This window comes from Aegilops tauschii, chromosome 5 (genome assembly GCF_002575655.3).
Source record: "Aegilops tauschii subsp. strangulata cultivar AL8/78 chromosome 5, Aet v6.0, whole genome shotgun sequence".
Classification (NCBI taxonomy): domain Eukaryota; kingdom Viridiplantae; phylum Streptophyta; class Magnoliopsida; order Poales; family Poaceae; genus Aegilops; species Aegilops tauschii.
In genome coordinates this window covers 22220153-22243778 of record NC_053039.3, presented here as the reverse complement: position 1 = coordinate 22243778, position 23626 = coordinate 22220153, and the positions used below count along the sequence as shown (strand labels likewise).

At 42.5% G+C, this 23626-nt stretch overlaps 1 pseudogene; it reads left to right on the top strand.

The window, feature by feature from the left end:
• Positions 1 to 15074, top strand: part of LOC141022485 (uncharacterized) — a 122003-nt pseudogene extending 106929 nt beyond the window's left edge.
• Positions 15075 to 23626: the final 8552 nt, after the last annotated feature.

Below are 23626 nucleotides of genomic sequence, written 5' to 3'. Positions count from 1 at the left end.
TGCCCAGTCCCATGCTCAAATCAAATCAAAATAATTGCAAACAAAACTCCCCCAGGACTGTTGTTAGTTGAAGGCACCCGTTGTTTTGGGCTAGCCATGGATTGATGCTTGTTGGTGGTGGGGGAGTATAAACTTTACCATTCTGTTTGGGAACCGCCTATAATGTGTGTAGCATGGAAGATATCGAGATCTCTCAGTTGTTATGTTGACAATGAAAGTATGCTGCTCAAAATATTATTTATCTCTGCTTCAAAATCGAGCTCTGGCACCTCTACAAATCCCTGCTTCCCTCTGCGAAGGGCCTATCTATTTACTTTTATGTTGAGTCATCACCTTCTTATTAAAAAAGCACCAGCTGGAGAGCACTGATGTCATTTGCATACATTACTATTAGTTTACGTTGAGTATGACTACAATGTTTAGTCAGTCCTTATTCTTCAGAGGTGCTCTGCATTTATGTTTTGCGGTCTTAGAAAGGGCTAGCGAGATACCATCTTGTTATATCATATTATGATTGTTTTGAGAAAGTGTTGTCATCCGAGATTTATTATTATTGCTCGCTAGTTGATTATGTCATTGATATGAGTAAATATGAGACCTAAGTGTTATTGTGAATAAGGTTATTTCATAATCTTTGCTGAAAACTTGAATGCTGGCTTACATATTTACAACAACAAGAGCAAATAGAGTTTGTAAAAGTTTTTCTTTATCACTTTCGGTTTATCAACCGAATTGCTTGAGGACAAGCAAAGGTTTAAGCTCGGGGGAGTTGATACGTCTCCATCGTATCAAATTTTCCAAACACTTTTGCCCTTGTTTTGGACTCTAACTTGCATAATTTGAATGGAACTAACCCGGACTGACGCTATTTTCAGCAGAATTGCCATGGTGTTATTTTTGCGCAGAAATAAAAGTTCTCGGAATGACCTGAAACTTAACGGAGAATATTTTTGGAATTAATAAAAAATACGGGCGAAAGAATCAAGACCAGGGGGCCCACACCCTATCCACGAGGGTGGGGGGCGCGCCCACCCCCTGGAGCGTGCCCCCTGCCTCGTGGGCCCCCTGAGGCTCCACCAACCTCAACTCCAACTCTATATATTCACGTTCGGGGAGAAAAAAATCAGAGAGAAGGATTCATCGTGTTTTACGATACGGAGCCGCCTCCAAGCCCTAATCTCTCTCGGGAGGGCTGATCTGGAGTCCGTTCGGGGCTCCGGAGAGGGGAATCCGTCGCCATCGTCATCATCAACCTTCCTCCATCACCAATTTCATGATGCTCACCGCCGTGCGTGAGTAATGCCATCGTAGGCTTGCTAGACGGTGATGGATTGGATGAGATTTACCATGTAATCGAGTTAGTTTTGTTAGGGTTTGATCCCTAGTATCCACTATGTTCTGAGATTGATGTTGTTATGACTTTGCTATGCTTAATGCTTGTCACTAGGGCCCGAGTGCCATGATTTCAGATCTGAACCTATTATGTTTTCATGAATATATGTGAGTTCTCGATCCTATCTTGCAAGTCTATAGTCACCTATTATGTGTGATGATCCGTTAACCCCGAAGTGACAATAATCGGGATACTTACCGATGATGACCGTAGTTTGAGGAGGTCATGTATTCACTAAGTGTTAATGCTTTGGTCCGGTACTCTATTAAAAGGAGGCCTTAATATCCCTTAGTTTCCAATAGGACCCCGCTTCCAAGGGAGGGTAGGACAAAAGATGCCATGCAAGTTCTATTCCATAAGCACGTATGACTATATTCGGAATACATGCCTACATTACATTGATGAACTGGAGCTAGTTCTGTGTCACCCTTGTTGGGAATCGTAGCATAATTTAAAATTTTCCTACGCTCACCAAGATGCATCTATGGAGTCTACTAGCAACGAGGGGAAAGGAGTGCATCTACATACCCTTGTAGATCGCGAGCGTAAGCGTTCCAATGAACGTGGATGACGGAGTCGTACTCGCCGTGATCCAAATCACCGATGACCGAGTGCCGAACGGACGGCACCTCCGCGTTCAACACACGTACGGTGCAGCGACGTCTCCTCCTTCTTGATCCAGCAAGGGGGAAGGAGAGGTTGATGGAGATCCAGCAGCACGACGGCGTGGTGGTGGATGTAGCGGGTCTCCGGCAGGGCTTCGCCAAGCTTCTGCGAGAGAGAGAGAGGTGTTGCAGGGGAGGAGGGAGGCGCCCAAGGCTGTAGCCTGCTGCCCTCCCTCCCCCCCCCCCACACTATTTATAGGACCCCTGGGGGGCGCCAGCCCTTGGGAGACCAGATCTCCAAGGGGGGCGGCGGCCAAGTGGGGGGGAAGGGGGTGCCTTGCCCCCCAAGGCAAGGGGGAAAGCTCCCCCCCCCCCTAGGGTTCCCAACCCTAGGCGCATGGGGGAGGCCCAAGGGGGGCGCCCCAGCCCACTAAGGGCTGGTTCCCTTCCACTTTCAGCCCACGGGGCCCTCCAGGATAGGTGGCCCCACCCGGTGGACCTCCGGGACCCTTCCGGTGGTCCCGGTACAATACCGGTAACCCCCGAAACTTTCCCGGTGGCCGAAACTGGACTTCCTATATATAATTCTTCACCTCCGGACCATTCCGGAACCTCTCGTGACGTCCGGGATCTCATCCGGGACTCCGAACAACTTTTGGGTTTCCGCATACATATATCTCTACAACCCTAGCGTCACCGGACCTTAAGTGTGTAGACCCTACGGGTTCGGGAGACATGCAGACATGACCAAGACGCCTCTCCAGTCAATAACAACAGCGGGATCTGGATACCCATGTTGGCTCCCACATGTTCCATGATGATCTCATCGGATGAACCACGGTGTCGAGGATTCAATCAATCCGTATGCGATTCCCTTTGCCAAACGGTATGTTACTTGCCCGAGATTCGATCGTCGGTATCCCAATACCTTGTTCAATCTCGTTATAGGCAAGTCTCTTTACTCGTACCACAATGCATGATCCCGTGACTAACGCCTTAGTCACATTGAGCTCATTATGATGATGCATTACCGAGTGGGCCCAGAGATACCTCTCCGTCACACGGAGTGACAAATCCCAGTCTCGATCCGTGCCAACCCAACAGACACTTTCGGAGATACCCGTAGTGCACCTTTATAGTCACCCAGTTACGTTGTGACGTTTGGCACACCCAAAGCACTCCTACGGTATCCGGGAGTTGCACGATCTCATGGTCTAAGGAAAAGATACTTGACATTGGAAAAGCTCTAGCAAACGAAACTACATGATCTTTTATGCTATGCTTAGGATTGGGTCTTGTCCATCACATCATTCTCCTAATGATGTGATCCCGTTATCAATGACATCCAATGTCCATAGTCAGGAAACCATGACTATCTGTTGATCAACGAGCTAGTCAACTAGAGGCTTACTAGGGACAGGTTGTGGTCTATGTATTCACACATGTATTACGATTTCCGGACAATACAATTATAGCATGAATAATAGACAATTACCATGAACAAAGAAATATAATAATAACCATTTATTATTGCCTCTAGGGCATATTTCCAACAGTCTCCCACTTGCACTAGAGTCAATAATCTAGTTCACATCACCATGTGATTAACACTCACTGGTCACATCACCATGTGACCAACATCTAAAGAGTTTACTAGAGTCAACAATCTAGTTCACATCACTATGTGATTATCACTCAATGTGTTCTGGTTTGGTCATGTTATGCTTGTGAGAGAGGTTATTAGTCAACGGGTCTGAACCTTTCAGAACCGTGTGCTTTACGAATATCTATGTCATCTTGTGGATGCTACCATGCGCTATTTGGAGCCATTTCAAATAATTGCTCTACTATACGAATCCGGTCTACTACTCAGAGTCATCTGGATTAGTGTCAAAGTTCGCATCGACGTAACCCTTTACGACGAACTCCTTTCCACCTCCATAATCGAGAAAATTCCTTAATCCACTAGGTACTAAGGATAAGTTCGACCGCTGTCATGAGATCCTTTCCCGGATCACCATTGTACCCTCTTGACCAACTCATGGAAAGGCACACTACATGTGCGGTACACAGCATAGCATACTATAGAGCCTATGTCTAAAGCATAGGGGACGACCTTCGTCCTTTCTCTATCTTCCGCTGTGGTCAGGTCTTGAGTCTCACTCAATACTCACACCTTGTAACACAGCCAAGAACTCCTTCTTTGCTGATCTATTTTGAACTCTTTCAAAATCATGTCAAGGTGTGCTGTCTTTTGAAAGTATCATCAGGCGTCTTGATCTATCTCTATGGATCTTGATGCCCAATATGTAAGCAGCTTTATCCAGGTCTTCCTTTGAAAAACTCCTTTCAAACAACCCTTTATGCTTTCCAGAAATTTTACATCATTTCGGATCAACAATATGTCATTCACATATACTTATCAGAAATATTGTAGCGCTCCCACTCACTTTATTGTAAATACAAGTTTCTAACAAACTTTGTATAAACCCAAAAACTTTGATCACCCCATCAAAGCGTATATTCTGACTCCGAGATGCTTGCTCTGATCCATGGAAGGATCGCTGGAGCTAGCAAACCTTTTAGCATCCTTAGGATCGACAAAACCTTTCTGATTGTATCACATACAACCTTTCCTTACGAAAACTGGTAAGGAAACTTGTTTTGACATCCATCTGCCATATTTCATAAATGCAGCTAATGCTAACATGATTCCGACGGACCTAAGTATCACTACGGATGAGAAAAACTCATCGTAGTCAACTCCTTGAACTTGTGAAAATACACTTTGCCACAAGTCGAGCTTCATAGACGGTAACATTACCGTCCATGTCCGTCTTCTTCTTAAAGATCCATTTATCTCAATGGCTTGCCGATCAACGGGCAAGTTCACCAAAGTCCATGCTTTGTTCTGATACATGGATTCTATCTCGGATTTCATGGCCTCGAGCCATTCGTCGGAATATGGGCCCACCATCGCTTCTCCATAGCTCGTAGGTTCATTGTTGTCTAGCAACATGACTTCCAAGACAGGATCACGCATTACTCTGAAGTAGTGCGCATCCTCGTCGTCCTACGAGGTTTGGTAGTGACTTGATCCGAAGTGTCATGATCACTATCATAGGCTTCCACTTCAATTGGTGTAGGTGCCACAGGAACAACTTCCTGTGCCCTGCTACACACTAGTTGAAGCGACGGTTCAATAACCTTATCAAGTCTCCACCATCCTCCCACTCAATTCTTTCGAGAGAAACTTTTCCTCGAGAAAGGACTCATTTCTAGAAGCAATTACTTTTGCTTCCAGATCTGAAATAGGAGGTATATCCAACTGTTTTTGGGTATTCTATGAAGATGCGTTTATCCGCTTTGGGTTCGAGCTTATCAGCCTGAAACTTTTTCACATAAGTATCGCAGCCCTAAACTTTTAAGAAACGACAACTTAGGTTTCTATAAACGGTGTCGTCTCAACGGAATTGCGTGGTGCCCCTTTTAAAGTGAATGCGGTTGTCTCTAATGCCTAACCCATAAACGATAGTGGTAATTTGATAAGAAACATCATGGTATGCACAATATCCAATAGGGTGCAGTTATGATGTTCGGACACACCATCACACTACGGTGTTCCAGGCGGTATTAATTGTGAAACATCTTCCACAATGTCTCAATTGTGTGCCAAACTCGTATCTCAGATACTCATCTCTATGATCATATCACAGACATTTTATCCTCTTGTCACGACGATCTTCAACTTCACTCTGAAATTACATGAACCTTTCAATATTCAGACTAGTGTTTCATCAAGTAAATACACTCAGCATCTACTCAAATCATCTGTGAAGTAAGAACATAACGATATCCACTGCATGCCTCAGCACTCATTGGACTGCGTACATCAAAATGTATTACTTCCAATAAGTTGCTCTCTTGTTCCATCTCACTGAAAACGAGGACTTTCAGTCATTTTGCCCATGTGGTATGATTTGCATGTCTCAAGTGATTCATAATCAAGTGAGTCCAAACGATCCATCTGTATGGAGTTTCTTCATGCATATATACCAATAGACATGGTTCGCATGTCTCAATCTTTTCAAAAATGAGTGAGTCCAAAGATCCACCTACATGGAGCTTCTTCATGCGTTCTACACCAATATGACTCAAGTGGCAGTGCCACAAGTATGTGGTACTATCATTACTATCTTATATCTTTTTGGCATGAACATGTGTATCACTACGATCGAGATTCATTTTAGGTGCAAGACCATTGAAGGTATTATTCAAATAAACAGAGTAACCATTATTCTCCTTAAGTGAATAACCGTTTTGCGGTAAACATAATCCAATCATGTTCAACGCAAACACCAAATCTCGATGGTAGAGGGAGCATGCGATGCTTGATCACATCAACCTTGGAAACACTTCCAACACATATCGTCATCTCACCTTTAGCTAGTCTCCATTTATTCCGCAGCTTTTATTTCGAGTTACTAACACTTAGCAACCGAACCAGTATCTAATACCCTGGTGCTGCTAGGAGTACTAGTAAAGTACACATTCATATAACGTATATCCAATATACTTCTGTCGACCTTGCCTGCCTTCTCATCTACCAAGTATCTAGGGTAGTACTGCTTCAGTGACTGTTCCTCTCATTACAGAAGCACTTAGTCTCGGGTTTGGGTTCAACCTTGGGATTCTTCACTAGAGCAGCAAACGACTTGCTGTTTCATGAAGTATCCCTTTTGCCCTTGCCCTTCTTAAACTAGTGGTTTTACTAACCAGCAACAATTGATGCTCCTTCTTGATTTCTACTCTCGCGGTGTCAAACATCACGAATAGCTCAAGGATCATCATAATTATCCTTGATATGTTATAGTTCATCACGAAGCTCTACTAGCTTGGTGGCAGTGACTATGGAGAACTATCACTATCTCATCTGGGAGATTAACTCCCACTCGATTCAAGCGATTGTGGCACTCAGGTAATCTGAGCACACGCTCAACGATTGAGCTTTTCTCCCTTAGTTTACAGGCTTAAGAAACTTGTCAGAGGTCTCATACCTCTTGACGTGGGCACTAGCCTGAAATCCCAATTTCAGTCTTCGGAACATCTCACATGTTCTGCGACGTTTCAAAAACGTCTTTGGTGCCACAATTCTAAACCGCACTGAACTATCACGTAGTCATCAAAACGTGTATGTCAAATGTTTCGTAACATCTACAGACGACGCTGAGGTTCAGCACACCGAGCGGTGCATTAAGGACATAAGCCTTCTGTGCAGCAATGAGGACAATCCTCAGTTTACGGACCCAGTCCGCATAATTGCTACTACCAACTTTCAACTAAACTTTCTCTAGGAACATATCTTAACCAGTAGAACTAAAGCGCAAGCTATGACATAATTTGCAAATACCTATTTGACTATCTTCATGATAATGAAGTTCATCTGATTATGAACTCCCACTCAGATAGACATACCTCTAGTCACCTAAGTGAAACATGATCCGAGTTTAACTATGCCGTGTCCGATCATCACGTGAGACGGACTAGTCAAGATCGGTGAACATCTCCATGTTGATCGTATCTTCTATACGACTCATGCTCGACCTTTCGGTCCTCCGTGTTCCGAGGCCATGTCTGTACATGCTAGGCTTGTCAAGTCAACCTAAGTGTATTGCGTGTGTTCCGAGGCCATGTCTGTACATGCTAGGCTCGTCAACACCCGTTGTATTCGAACGTTAGAATCTATCACACCCGATCATCACGTGGTGCTTCGAAACAACGAACCTTCGCAACGGTGCACAGTTAGGGTGAACACTTTCTTGAAATTATTATAAGGGATCATCTTACTTACTACCGTCGTTCTAAGCAAATAAGATGCAAAAACATGATAAACATCACATGCAATCAAATAGTGACATGATATGGCCAATATCATCATGCTCCTTTGATCTCCATCTTCGGGGCACCATGATCATCTTCGCCACCGGCATGACACCATGATCTCCATCATCATGATCTCCATCATTGTGTCTTCATGAAGTCGTCACGCCAACGATTACTTCTACTTCTATGGCTAACGCGTTTAGCAACAAAGTAAAGTAATTTACATGGCGTTATTCAATGACACGCAGGTCATGCAAAATAATAAAGACAACTCCTATGGCTCCTGCCGGTTGTCATACTCATCGACATGCAAGTCGTGATTCCTATTACAAGAATATGATCAATCTCATACATCACATATATCATTCATCACATCTTCTGGCCATATCACATCACATAGCACTTGCTGCAAAAACAAGTTAGACGACCTCTAATTGTTGTTGCAAGTTTTTACGTGGTTTGTAGGTTTCTAGCAAGAACGTTTCTTACCTACGTATGACCACAACGTGATTTGCCAATTTCTATTTACCCTTCATAAGGACCCTTTTCATCGAATCCGTTCCGACTAAAGTAGGAGAGACACACACCCGCTAGCCACCTTATGCAACTTGTGCATGTCAGTCGGTGGAACCTGTCTCACGTAAGTGTACGTGTAAGGTCGGTCCGGGCCGCTTCATCCTACAATGCCGCCGAAACAAGAAAAGACTAGTAGCGGCAAGAAGAATTGGCAAACTCAACGCCCACAACTGCTTTGTGTTCTACTCGTGCATAGTAACTACGCATAGACCTGGCTCTGATACCACTGTTGGGAATCGTAGCATAATTTAAAATTTTCCTACGCTCACCAAGATGCATCTATGGATTCTACTAGCAACGAGGGAAAAGGAGTGCATCTACATACCCTTGTAGATCGCGAGCGGAAGCGTTCCAATGAACGTGGATGACGGAGTCGTACTCGCCGTGATCCAAATCACCGATGACAGAGTGCCGAACGGACGGCACCTCCGCGTTCAACACACGTACGGTGCAGCGACGTCTCCTCCTTCTTGATCCAGCAAGGGGGAAGGAGAGGTTGATGGAGATCCAGCAGCACGACGGCGTGGTGGTGGATGTAGCGGGTCTCCGGCAGGGCTTCGCCAAGCTTCTGCGAGAGAGAGAGAGGTGTTGCAGGGGAGGAGGGAGGCGCCCAAGGCTGTAGCCTGCTGCCCTCCCTCCCCCCCCCCCACACTATTTATAGGACCCCTGGGGGGCGCCAGCCCTTGGGAGATCAGATCTCCAAGGGGGGCGGCGGCCAAGTGGGGGGGAAGGGGGTGCCTTGCCCCCCAAGGCAAGGGGGAAAGCTCCCCCCCCCTAGGGTTCCCAACCCTAGGCGCATGGGGGGAGGGCCAAGGGGGGCGCCCCAGCCCACTAAGGGCTGGTTCCCTTCCACTTTCAGCCCACGGGGCCCTCCGGGATAGGTGGCCCCACCCGGTGGACCTCCGGGACCCTTCCGGTGGTCCCGGTACAATACCGGTAACCCCCGAAACTTTCCCAGTGGCTGAAACTAGACTTCCTATATATAATTCTTCACCTCCGGACCATTCCGGAACCTCTCGTGACGTCCGGGATCTCATCCGGGACTCCGAACAACTTTCGGGTTTCCGCATACATATATCTCTACAACCCTAGCGTCACCGGACCTTAAGTGTGTAGACCCTACGGGTTCGGGAGACATGCAGACATGACCGAGACGCCTCTCCGGTCAATAACCAACAGCGGGATCTGGATACCCATGTTGGCTCCCACATGTTCCACGATGATCTCATCGGATGAACCACGGTGTCGAGGATTCAATCAATCCGTATGCGATTCCCTTTGTCAAACGGTATGTTACTTGCCCGAGATTCGATCGTCGGTATCCCAATACCTTGTTCAATCTCGTTACCGGCAAGTCTCTTTACTCGTACCGCAATGCATGATCCCGTGACTAACGCCTTAGTCACATTGAGCTCATTATGATGATGCATTACCGAGTGGGCCCAGAGATACCTCTCCGTCACACGGAGTGACAAATCCCAGTCTCGATCCGTGCCAACCCAACAGACACTTTCGGAGATACCCGTAGTGCACCTTTATAGTCACCCAGTTACGTTGTGACGTTTGGCACACCCAAAGCACTCCTACGGTATCCGGGAGTTGCACGATCTCATGGTCTAAGGAAAAGATACTTGACATTGGAAAAGCTCTAGCAAACGAAACTACGTGATCTTTTATGCTATGCTTAGGATTGGGTCTTGTCCATCACATCATTCTCCTAATGATGTGATCCCGTTATCAATGACATCCAATGTCCATAGTCAGGAAACCATGACTATCTGTTGATCAACGAGCTAGTCAACTAGAGGCTTACTAGGGACAGGTTGTGGTCTATGTATTCACACATGTATTACGATTTCCGGACAATACAATTATAGCATGAATAATAGACAATTACCATGAACAAAGAAATATAATAATAACCATTTATTATTGCCTCTAGGGCATATTTCCAACAACCCTATGTTATAACTATTGCATGAGGAATCGCATCCGACATAATTCTCCATCACTGATCCAATACCTACGAGCTTTTCACATATTGGTCTTTGCTTAGTTACTTTACTGTTGCCATTGTTACAATTACTACAAAACTGCTACTATTACTTTTGCCACAGTTACCGTTACTTCCATACTACTTCGCTACTAAATACTTTGCTGTAGATATTAAGTTATCCAGGTGTGGTTGAATTGACAACTCAACTGCTAATACTTGAGAATATTCTTTGGCTCCCCTTGTGTCGAATCAATAAATTTGGGTTGAATACTCTACCCTCGAAAACTGTTGCGATCCCCTATACTTGTGGGTTATCATGGAGGTGCAATGGACATCGACTCGTACGGCGACGACTTTAATGCTTTGTTGTGGGTACAAATACTCCTTCCCCGTGATGGTCTAGTGTAGACTTTAGGAGGAGTAGGGCGATAATCCATGCGTAGACTATCTAACTATCTACTATGATGTCATTTTAATGTTAATGTTGAACATTTCGTATTAGAAATTGTAATTTTGGAATATGCAATGAATAATGTTATTGTTTGACTGTTTAGGACACCAATTTTACATCATATGTTATGGCAGAAAATTTTCTGGTGCATAGTCAGTTTCTCTGCTGCCCTTAAACCATTTTTGGCACCCACTTTTACATCATCTCGTGGAGATGCTCTAAGGTCTAGTGCAACTACTTGCATACTAGTACTGACGTTTATCTTTGCAAATTGATGTCCAAGGGAATTAATGGCTTCTAAAATCTAATTTGTAGCATAGGATCTGATATGGACAACCACTTATGTCTTTGCTCTTTCGTGTTGTGAACTTTCCGTTGCCTTCCATTCCCAGGTACGAGTAATTAGAAAATGTTTGGTCAAGGTAAGGAGAGAACGCTGCACACGTACATGGGAACTTCTTGTAAGAGGAAGTGAACTTGAGAAGCATATTTAAAGTGGCAACACATGTCTCAGTGTCTTTGCTGAGCCCACCTGACAAGTTCAATTATATGATCTCTAGCACCCTACATGGTAAACGTTTACAACTGAGCGTTATGCCACATGGTCTGGCCTACCCCTCACAAGTCGTAATCAACCGCACTTCTCCAGTTGTGGGAAGTAGCTATAAGTTCCCAATGGGTTGTATTCGACGAAGGTGACTGGATGCATTCTAATACATACTAGCTCAGGCAACAATCCCTAAATAATATTGTAATGCTTTTTCCCGATAACATGTTTAAGATATACTCGCTCGGTCTGGAATTACTTGCGTAGAATTGGTTGTATCTAGACGTATTTTAGTTCTATATACATCCGTATTTATCCATTTCTGTGACAAGTAATTCGGGACTGAAGAAGTAGCATAATGTGAATATATGCATCGCTAAATTTTTGTTCCGGCAGAATTTCTTAGACAACTCATCATACTCATTGTACACAAATATGTTTGTTCCGACTGAGACTTGCATCTCCAGCCATCCATTATGATTAATTATGTTTCCTTACAGTTACTATAGAAAAATAAATTATTTTTACAGTAAGGTCATTTGTTTTGCTACACTGGAGACTAACTCATGATGTTTCCACACTTAATTTAATACTTATTTTGTATTTTGTAGTTATGAAACTCAAAGTGCAAGTGAGTGTGCCAACTGCCATGCCAACCATTGAAATTACTCAAAAACTTATTGCCACTACCACAGCTGCAAAAAGAATTATGTGAGACCACTTCAGATGTGTGTTTGACTGCATTTTCTGTCAAGAAGGAAGGCTGAATGCACGATGTATAGCCACGGTGCTTGATCAAAGTGGTAGTATATTTTGGAGTGATGCATCATGCTAATGTTCTTTCCTGTTGACCATGATATTAGATTGATAAGGAGGCCATTAAATTCCCTGTAGTGTAGTCATTTCTCTTTTTACAGGTGATTTATATGGCACCGTACCGTCCTGAGTGTCGATAGTGGTAGTCGTCCATTTTATGAATGTTGGTTAAGTTTTAATACCATAGCAATGTTTCCTCAACTATTATTATCCATGGTACATACACAGTTTATATATACTTTTTATTCATGTTTGAGCAAGTGGTTTCACTTCAATAAGCAACAGGTTCATACAGGCTATAATTCAAGTACACCTTCTCCTTTAGATGCTGAAGTTTCTCGGTCACAGAAGGTGCATGAGAAATGCAGATCCAAGGGAATTAATGGCCACAATCGCATGAGCTGCACAAAGGTTGAAAACATCTACCTCTAGGCTTCTAGTTCTCTCTTCGTTACTGTTGTCAACTTCCCAATGTCTTTCATGCCTGTGTACTAGTAATCAGCCAAGACCCACACGAAACAATTGTGTGTGTGTCTATATATTTTATGTGCTCTCTCTCTCTCTCTCTCTCTCTCTCTCTCTCTCTCTTCCTCTCTCTCTCTCCCTATATATATATATATATATATATATATATATATATATATATATATATATATATATATATATATATATATATATATATATATATATATATATATATATATATATATTGGCAGGGGTCGGGCTATTTGTCACCTTGGGTGAGGAATAGTTATTCTTCACCCCCTCTTTATTTTGACGTCAATGCACCATATTTTTAGGTTTCATATATTTTGTCTTATTTCATACGTAAAAAGAGAATGTAAGAAAATATATACTTGCCGTAAAAAATATTTTATGTTACGTAAAATTATGAAGCTAAAAACATACATAAAATGTGATATTTCTGGTCTTATAACCTATTTTTCTGTTTTCTTATACCAAATTTTACGTAGTGAACCAATATGAATATAACTATTTGTATTTCAAATGTAATTTATTTATGAAGCGATCGTAAGATTACCTCGAGTGAAGAATAACTTATTCTGCATTCTGGGTGATGAATAGTATATGTTGGCAGCACATGACTAAAAGGGGAACTGAACTCCAGAAGCATATATAATATAGTGGCAGCACATGACTTGGTGTCTTTGATGAGCACATGCGACGTTGTTCTTGTCAGGGTTGTCTCCAGCATCACGTGGTGACCATGACATAACAATGTTTACTTGTGAAGGTGTTAATTTCATAAGTCGACTAAGTGTTAAAATCATATCTTATTATCGTTTGGTCGATGGTTGTCTTTATTCTGTACTATTAGGACCGAGAGTATCTTGACCAGACGGGGTGAATGGGAGATTCAAATTTTCTTTCGAAAGCTTTGAAACTAATCCCACTCACAGCATCGGAAGTAGTGTCGAAGGAAATAAACTTAATCAGTCTTCTTCGTGAGAGGCATATTCATCGATGAAACCATTGACAGCAACGCGAACTTGATAAATCACAGTTTTAACTACGATGAGAATAATGCAACATGCAAATAGATGTAGTAGAAAGAGACACAGCATGGTACGCACGGATACAAATACTCCCTCCGTCCCGAAATTCATGTCGCAGCACCGTTTTTACAATTTACCCCTCGTCGTTTTCCCGACCAAACCTGCGGTCCTCTCTCTCTCTCCTTCCTCACTCTTCTCCGACGCCGGCCGGTTTGGTCGCGCCCGCCCCCGCCCACGGCCCCGCCGCCTTGCTCCCCCTCCCACCGCCCCACGCCGCTCCCCCCTCCCTCGCACCCCACGCCTCCGCCCCGTTTCCCTCCCCTCCGCCCACCGCATCGTTCCCCTCTGCTACCACCCTTCAAGGTTCAATTTTGGAGACCACTGTCCGGAGTCCTCGCACTCCTTCCGCATCTGTCCATCGTCGACCACCTCCTCGACTTGGACCACGAAGCTCGCCCCCTCCATGGACGCCATCGACCCAAGCACTAGAAAGCACGGGTGCCCCTTCTCCACTCCACGGACGACTACGCGCTCAAGGTGGAGGAGCTCACCGTGTTTAAAAAGGTGGAGGAGCTCACCGTCGAACTCGCTGGAGTGGTGCTCGCCGTCGGCCCCGCGCATCCGGGCCCGGCACCGCCGCCGCCAAAGACCACCTCTTCAAGGTATCAGACGCGCCCACCATTCTTGCCATTTCAGTTTTCAGAGAGACCACATGCTGGGCATCAGATGCATATCTAATTTCGAATTTCTGCTCTGTTTGTCTCTCTCAGGGGTCGCAGGACCACCCGGGCCTGGTCACCATCGCCATGGAGGAGATCCTGCAGTTCGCGGCATCCATCGGTGGCGCCGTCAGGGTCTCGGCCTACCAGGTGGTGCAGGACACCCACGTCTTCGATCTGCTGGAGCCCAAGGAGCAGGAGGTCCTGGTGCTGGAGGATGCACATGGCAAGACCAATCTCAAGGGCCTCTCCAAGGTTTACTCTGCTCTAACAAATCAGCCTCTTTTCAAATTACACAGAGGATTGCAGAAAAGTTATGTTTGTTGTGTGTATCACAAATTCAGTTTTAGTTCCAATGAAGTTTCTTGTCCTTTAGGTTTATTCTTATCAAAAACAAATTCAACTAACCAGATTGCAACTAACCAACCTCTAGAGCATGTAGTTTCCCAATAATCTTATCTGGCACTTCTCTGGATCAGTTATTAAGCAGACACCGCAATTTTGTAAGCTTAACAATACTGGATGGTAGCTCTTTTACACCAGTTGCCCTCAAATTCTGCAGATGGCGTAGTTCCCCGATCTTTTTTGGGATCTCAGTAATGTGACTGGTGCCTAGAACCAGATACCTCAGCTTGCAGCCCTTGAGACTTTGAAAGTGGCTGCATCAAATCAGCACTATTAAAGAGGGATAGTGATCTCACTTGGCCCATGATCTTGGTTGCTTTTAGCACAGCATGTTGTTGATTCCTGTCTTGAAAAGATAATCATTCTACCTTGCTTGAGAGATCTGTTTGTTGTAGGCTAGGTATCTAACTGTCATTGAGTATCTTGCAGTTGTTCAGACATTCTGAAAAATAATGAAATGTAAAGACTTAGTTCTGCTGGCCTGAGGATTATAATCAAAGACTAGCTTAACAACTAATGGAACATGTCAATTACACAGCAATTTATAGTCAGGAAAAATATGACATGGTCTTACTTTCACTAGTTCATTCAGGAGAGGCAAATGGTGTCTTCCAAAGATTGGATGACATAACTAGACAAACATACAGATTAGCAAAGGCCTTGCTTGCCAAGAGATAATCAATCTCGGTAGGAATGCAACAAGCAAGTGATATCAAGTGATATCAACAAGCAAGTGATCTGACCAAGCCAGCAATGAATAGTGAACATTGGTAGAGTTTTGCATGTTGTGGGATGATGTGGCATGCTTGCATGTTGAGAGAAATAGTTAGTGGAGGCTAGCTATTTAGATAAAATTTCTTATGTATGCTTGGATGTTGAGATGAGTCTTTTTTTTCATGCATGTTTAATGATGAAGTGGCATGCTTGCATGTAGAGAAATATGATAGTGGAGGTGGGCATTTTCTCATTCATGTTGTGGGATGATGTGGCATGCTTGCATGTTGAGAGAAATAGTTAGTGGGGGCTAGCTATTTAGATATAGAAGATAAGCGAGATGACAATAACTCAAAGGGACAATCAAGCAGAAGTCCAACCGTTCAATATTTCAGCAGCTATGCACACCCTAAAATAATGTAGCTGGTGCTTCTACTTCTGTTTGGGCTCAACACGCTGGGTGTTACAAATAGTCTTTTTTCGATCATCACTCAGTCGGTCAGTCATAGATTGGTGGCAAGAAAAATTCCAGTACCTAGTTTACGCAGTAGTTTCGATATGGTTAAGTCCATGGCACCGAATCCAGCCATGATTTCATTTGAAGAGCAAGATTCCAGGGTTACAATCTTCTCAGAGCTGAGAATCATGATTGGTTGTAATAACCTTTCGGATGCTGTTAGATGTCAACAGAGAGTTATGTGAAGCCAATTCTTCTGCCATCCTAAACTTCTTTTCAAAAGCCCTCATACAATATGTGGGAATAACATTGGATGGTGTTGTGGCACTAGAAACGCGATTATCACTGCAATTGGCCTAATATAGTAAAGCTCACCAAACTTTGAGCTTGCCGTGATAAGTTGTTCGTCCAACTAGAGGCAACTCCTTCACCAAGAACAAGGTTGAACTAGAGGCATCTTTGAACCTCTTCTTTCTCAACAATAATTATTTTTAATGTTCTCATGGGAGCCTACCTTTTGAACTATATACTGCTCTGCTGTGGTAAGCAAGTGTACAAATTTTGTTGTTGTCATTAACATGAACTGAAACACAATTACGGCAACAAACTATCAGAGAAGAGTAAATGACCTTTCCTCCAGGCTTGTGCCTGTTTTGAAATATAAGGTAGGCCCTGTGCTACCTTTTTAGTTTCAAAAAAAAAAACTAACAGAGAAGAAGAACATTGCGTTTTATGTCCGAGAGTGCAAGGTTTATTTAAAAAATATTTTACACCACAAATACATTGAAATAATGTAATTATAATTAAAACAAACTCTAAAATCTTCTATTTGTCTCCACTATATATGTAACCGATACAGACACAGGAACAACTTCAGTAACCAGATCATCGACGAACCTTGGAATGATGTCATATGCCACAAGAGAAGTGTCGTGTGGTGTCAAAACCAAAATTAAAACAAGCTCATGATGGAATATTTTTTTCTGTTCTCTTGAGGCCTAACTTTCGAACTGCCGATCTGGAGTGGGGAATAATTGTACGACTTTTCTTGATGTTATTATCATCAACCGAAACATAATTACGGTAGCAAACTATCATGGTACAATAACATTGCCTGTATATCCGTGGATGCATGCATGGTTTAAATTAAAAAGAGTACCTCAGGTTTTGTCCTCTAATAAATCGATTTTTTTGCGGGGAATGAAAAAGAATCAATTTATTTCAGAAATAAATCGATTCTAACAGAAAAATACATATCGAAATAATATACTCCCTCCGTTTCTAATATAATTCTTTTTGGATATTCTAATATGGACTACATACATAGCAAAATGGATGAATCTACACTCTAAAATACGTCTATATACATCCGTACATAGTCTATATATAAGTCTTTAAAAAAGTTATATATTTAGGAACGAAAGGAGTTACATTTTTTGTGAATGAAATAATAAGGACGCCAATAACTGGCCATCAGTCGCTGTGAAGGATGTTGTGAGCGAACGAATTCGATACCTGGGGCATGCAGCTCCGGTGAATCCTATTTAGCGCTGCAGGCGCCGGTTACTAGTGTTTTCTGCAAACAGGCGCCTGTAGAGTGCTACAAGTGGGCCGGCCCATGCATCTGCGTTTCTCTATTTAGAAGCTCAAAAAATGTGCGCCCGCGAAAACACGAACACACGATCTCCGGCATATACTCCAACGCCCATAACCAACTAAGCCATGCAACGTCATGCGTTCTGTTGCTTCTTTCTTAGTTTTTATTTCTCTCCTCAGTCGCGGGAAAACCTCCGGTTTTGGGAAGCTTCCAGAAGCTTCCAAAACTGGTTTTTTCGATTCGTTGGTAATTTTTTAGTACGGTTTTATTCGGGTTTTCTTTTTATTTTTCTTTTGATTTTTTAAATGTGTGTTTTTTAAATCATTTTTTGTGGTTATTAAAAAGCGCCATAATTTAAGTGTTTTAACTGTTCACGTGGTTACACAATTGTGTTTACTTAAAATAATAAGGCCTTTTAAAAAGTGTTTACATAGGTACAAATTTTATTCATATAGCTCTAATAAACAGTTGTGTATTTTACACCATAGAATAATGGGGGAAAATAAAAGTGAAAGAATAATAAGAAGAAAACCAAAAAAATAGAAAAGGCAGAAAACAAAGGTAGAAAAGCGAAAAGAAAACATAAACAAAAAATGGAATAGGAAATAAAAGAAACAAAAGTGTAAAGAAAGAACCAAAGAAAAAAAACTAAAAACCAAACAAAACAGCTTCCGAGTAAATCGCTGCGAAAACAACACTGGAAAAGGTGCTACCCTGTCAAAGCACACAACATCAAGAGAAAAAACGCTTGAAACATCACTATTGAGCCTGGCCCAGGGTGAATAGCATTGAAGCCGCGAGCAACGTTCACCTTACAGTAAGACAGAGATATATAGCTCTCGCGGTCTTGATGGGGCAGCGCACGATGTAGAGATCAACGAGTTGTATAGAGTCCAGAGTATTTGGCTGGATAAGAATGTAGTGTTTTAATGTAAATGGGCTTGTTCTGTTAATTGATCCAGGCAAAAGAATTGGTTGCCAAACTGGGCCGTTACTCAATGTTTGGTCGCCGGCTCTTCCCTAGAGCTAGAGGACGCCATGGAAGGCAAATCCTATTTGGCGCTCCTCCCGCGAGCTGGGCCGGCCCATTTAATTTTTTCTGTTTATTTGTTAGATCGCAAAAAGAAGCACGCTAGGAGGGAATCAAACAAGCCACCTGCTGGTTTCAAGCACCCGGCGCTAACCACCCAACGAACTGATTCTGACGCGATTAATAACCGTCTTTTGATTTGATGTACTTACTGTTTTTTCGAACGGTTCTGTTCGTGTTTCTATTTCTATTTATTTTTCTTTATTCTTACACTTTTTGATAAATGATCACTCTGCGAACTTTCTTCAATTTCGCTTTTCTACTTGTAAAAGCAATGAACTATTTTTCAGTACGTGAATTCTTTTTTTTTAATTTGATGAAGTTATTTTTAATTTTTGAACTTTTTTCCAAATCAATGAATTTTTTTTTCAAAATCGATAATCTTTGTTGAAAATCGATGAACTTATTTATACTTTCGTTGAACTTTTTTTGAAATCAATGAACTTTTTTCAATTTTGATTAACTATTTTTCAAATTTGATGAACTTTTCTTTCAGATTTGATTAGTTTTTTTTCCAAAATTGATGAATTTATTTCACATTTTGTGAACCTTTTTCAAAATCGGTGAACTTTTTTTCAATATCGTGAACTTTTTTCTATATTGATTAAGATTTTTCGAATTTCATGAACTTTTTTAAAAATTGAACTTTTATCCGTACTGGTGAACTTTTTTTTATTACAACTCTATGGTTTTATTTTTCAAACTTACGTTTTCTTTTTTTTGAAATGATTTATATGTGTCCAGAATTTATGTATATATTGTAATAGAAGAAGTATTAAGTAGGTTTTGTTTTGGATTGTAGACAGCAAAGCGGTCCTAGTGCAATGGCTGTTGCGTTGTTTCCTTCGGTCGAATACGATTTGCTAATGCGCGGGTTCAATCCTGTCTTCAGCATTTATTTTTTGTATTGCCTCCTCTTTTGGAACAGGTTGTTGGGCAGGCCCGCATGAGCGCCAGGAGCCCTAAGCGGCGCAGAAGGCGCCGAAAAGGAGCTCCCGCCATGGAAAGCCAATACCACAGCCGAGCAGAACGCGTACTCCCCATCAACCAGGGGCCGAGCTAGCGTAATGCAAGGGTACTTTTTACAGAAAAGTTTCAGTACATATGCTCCTATATGCATTTGTATAGTGTGTGGCCATCAGTTAAGTACAGCGCTGAAGACAAACGAAGCAGAAAACAATTCGGCGGCCAACATGCTAACTGGGCTGGTATTGTACTATATACTGGGGCCTTATGGACTTGCCGCTGGCCGATTAACCCCAAGTCGAGGAGATTATGAGCCAGCCGACGTGTGCGGTTCCAAGTTCCAATCGCAAAACTGGGCATCGCCTAATTGTTGTACCCGGATGAGGGCGCCGTCGTCCGTCGCGGATTAGGCTGCCGCCGGTAGATTGCCTCCCGAATCACCATTCCTCCATAGTTCGCAGCAAAGCGCAGGCAAAGTCGCCAACATCAGCATGCGAAATGCCTCCATCATCTGATCGTGGTTTGTTAGTGTTCTATCCACTTTCATTAATATTGATTTCTCCAAACTACCAGTCGAGAATAGATCATTATTTTGGTTCCTTATCTGAAGAATAAGTTAAGAGACAAAATGGGGAATAATATATAAATGGTTGCTTGGTTAATTGTGAGCACAATTTTTTCATGAAAGAAAAGGAAGACACAACATTTCTCGCTTTTGTTATGTTATTCTGATTCTTCTTGTTCTGCAATGTAACCAAATCATTGAAGACACATTTGCACAACGAAAAATTTATAGTTTAATTGGTATTATTGTCTACTCCCTTCATCTCAAAATTTATATACTAAAGTTGTACTAAATCAAAGGCAGTAATTGTGGGATGGGGGAAGTATATATTTTTTTTATGTCTTGCGTTATTGTGCACTAAAAATATATATTTTTTTACTCTACATACCCATGTCAAAAATCCTGGCTCCGCCACTGTCATCAACTTTGATGGACTAGCGTCTGCAGGGGATGACGTCGCCACGGTTAGCATCAATGACGACCGAGCAGAACATGTGGTCGTTGAATACTTTGATGCACTCACCGCTCGTGCCGACACCATCGATTAGCTGCCTAGGCACCTGGGACACAGGACTAGGCTGGGTTATGGCCTTTGAACCAGATCTTCTCACACACATATGTCATAAAAAAAATATGCAATAATTGGCTGGGTTATAGACTAATCTTTTGTATGATACTGATGACGAAGAAATCTTCAGGGGTTTGTACGGAAGCACACTTGATAGCACTTCACCACGAACTACAAGCATCGATAATTCGTACGCTCAAGCGTTGCAGCCAACAATAATGGTATGTCGTGTTCGGCAGACGGCAGTAAAAGCCATTGTAACAGCGATAGTGTTTGTCGCAACTAACAAATGTAGCTATCCATTCGTGAAGTTGTGTGGCTAACAGGTAGCTAGGTTTTGTTTTGCAGAAACTTTTGGCCACCGAAAACATATTTTTCATGCAGTTAGTAGCATAGCACCTATCGTTTTCATCACGGGTGTACAAAAGATTCTTCCGGTAGCCTCGCTTGGATGGTTTTGTAGCGACAATTGGACGTCGACATCAAGCGAAAGCATTTCTCTATATGCAGAATTCTAAAAATAGGAAATATATGCCTAAAATGCTTTTGCTAAAACTGATGTTAAAACTACACATATTTTTTGGAAACACCGAATATGACATAAATGTGCGCACACCGCACACCGCCATCAAACTAGTCACAATGGGTATTAATTTGTGGGGAGTAACATATGTGTGGTGTCATGCAACACTTCATTTATTAGGTTGTAGATTCATCTGGTCTTGGTATCTGTGATGTTACAGTAACTAGCTATGTTACCACATATCTCTCTTTCCTCATTAATTACTCACCACATCATCTGTTTTCCCGAGAGATGTGTAATGTTACCACCTATGTTAATCTCACTATGGGTAGTCTCAAATACTAGTGGTTCTTAGTAGTGGGTACTATCCACCGGTCAAGCATAAATGAACCTCATTGTTAGAACTTTGATGAAAAAAATTGTGTGTGAAACACAACTGGAGTATGCTAATTCTTTCTCTAAAAGCTAAACTTGTCAAGTAAAAAAGCAATATAAAAATATCTTCAACTTCTCATCACAGCCGCCAGTTTTCTCCAGGCAGACTGAAAAAAATTAACAGGTGTTGCTACAAAAACAAGTCACACAGATTAAAGAGTTCCAGAATACCACAATAATAACACGTTGAGGGAAAGTGGTTGGCGGGCTTGCAGCATCGTGCTACCTCATATCTCTTGGCAATAAGTGACAAAGTTGATTATTGGTGGAGAGAGGGCAGCCCTCATGGGGAGAGCTACCACAGTGCTATGGTTAGAGTTTCTAACCATAGGGAATTAGCATGTCTCAAGCCCTCGAGACATGCACTCAATAGCAACATGCATAAAGGCATGCCATCTATAAGGGCATGCCTTTACAACAGGGATAAAGCAGTTAAAGACATACAAATCTTACCTCCGTCAAGTCCGGTCTCTAGGGGCATCAATTTCACAGTACCGATGCCAAAAGTACCGATCCTAACAAGTCATGCCTTGCTATTAGGGAAATTCCTCCTAACACTAGAAACTCTTTTTATTTGTGATCGGTCTTCCTCATTCGTTCCCTCGATCGGTCACTTCTCATCGACCTTGTTTTGTTTTGTTTCCAAGATGAAGTTGTTTGTTTTTATTCGGGCTTGCCCTATGGGGTCCGGGCATCTTACCTTCCTCGCTTCCGATCTCGGAAGGCGCTAATGGCAATCCCATTTCTTGAAAATAAATATATGGAGGTTGGACGGTTGGTAGATAAGAAAATTCATAGTACAGTCTGAAAGCAACTAAAATCTGGTGGGCATTAATTTTCAAGGTTGATCGAACATCCTATGCATCCCGGTATCCACGATTAGTGCCATATGCAAAAAGCACACAAGGAGAAGAGATGCATATGTTGACCAGCACTGTAGAAGTGTGAACATAATCACATATACTAGACGTACTTCTAACTGCCAGGCCACAAAGGACAGGCCAATACCGGTCTTTCCTGTGCGCATTGACCTTGTTAGTGCGCAGCTGGGAACATCTTGGTCAGTCACCCATTCTCAAATTACCCCATGCCAAGCACAATTAATTTGGAGGTTCCTTGAAAACGAGATTCCGAAAAAGAAGTGCACCTTGTTGATATTAGTCTATCATTCTATTTTGTTAGAAATAATCTTGAGTTTTGTAAACACGTTGGAGTCTAGTCCTGTTAGGATTCTTGTCATCGTGTGCTGTTAGGTTTAGTAGCTAAGTCTAATAGGGTGATCAGCGTGGGTGTGTAATTAGACTAGGGAAATTACCAAGCTGAGTCCGGCTAGGACTTGTGTCTAGGTGTGTTGGTAGGAGTTGTACTAGGATTAGGAGTTGACGTCTGAGTCGGTCCGTCTGAGTCATAGTACGTTAGATCGGCAGCTTCATGTGTATATATACACGGGAGGCTGTACGAGATTGTAACACCGTGGAAGAGTAAACAGAAAAAGGAAATAAAGGAAGAGAGACACGACACGTACCTTTGGCAAAAGTTTTATTGTGTGCATGTCTCCGTCGTAATTTGATGCGATCGATTCTGTGGGCGAAATCACAACATATTTAGCCAAGATTTCACATTAGATGATTGGTGCGAGTATGGTCATTGTTGTAGCTTGTCAATCACAGATTTGATTACTTTGGGCTTTTTTTCCTCGTCTATGCGTAGGTTTGGTTTATATTACTTTGCTATTTGTGGGCGTGTTTTTGTATGTGTGTGTTGTGATTGGTTATATGCATCCTAACTATGCAGTGGCTGGGG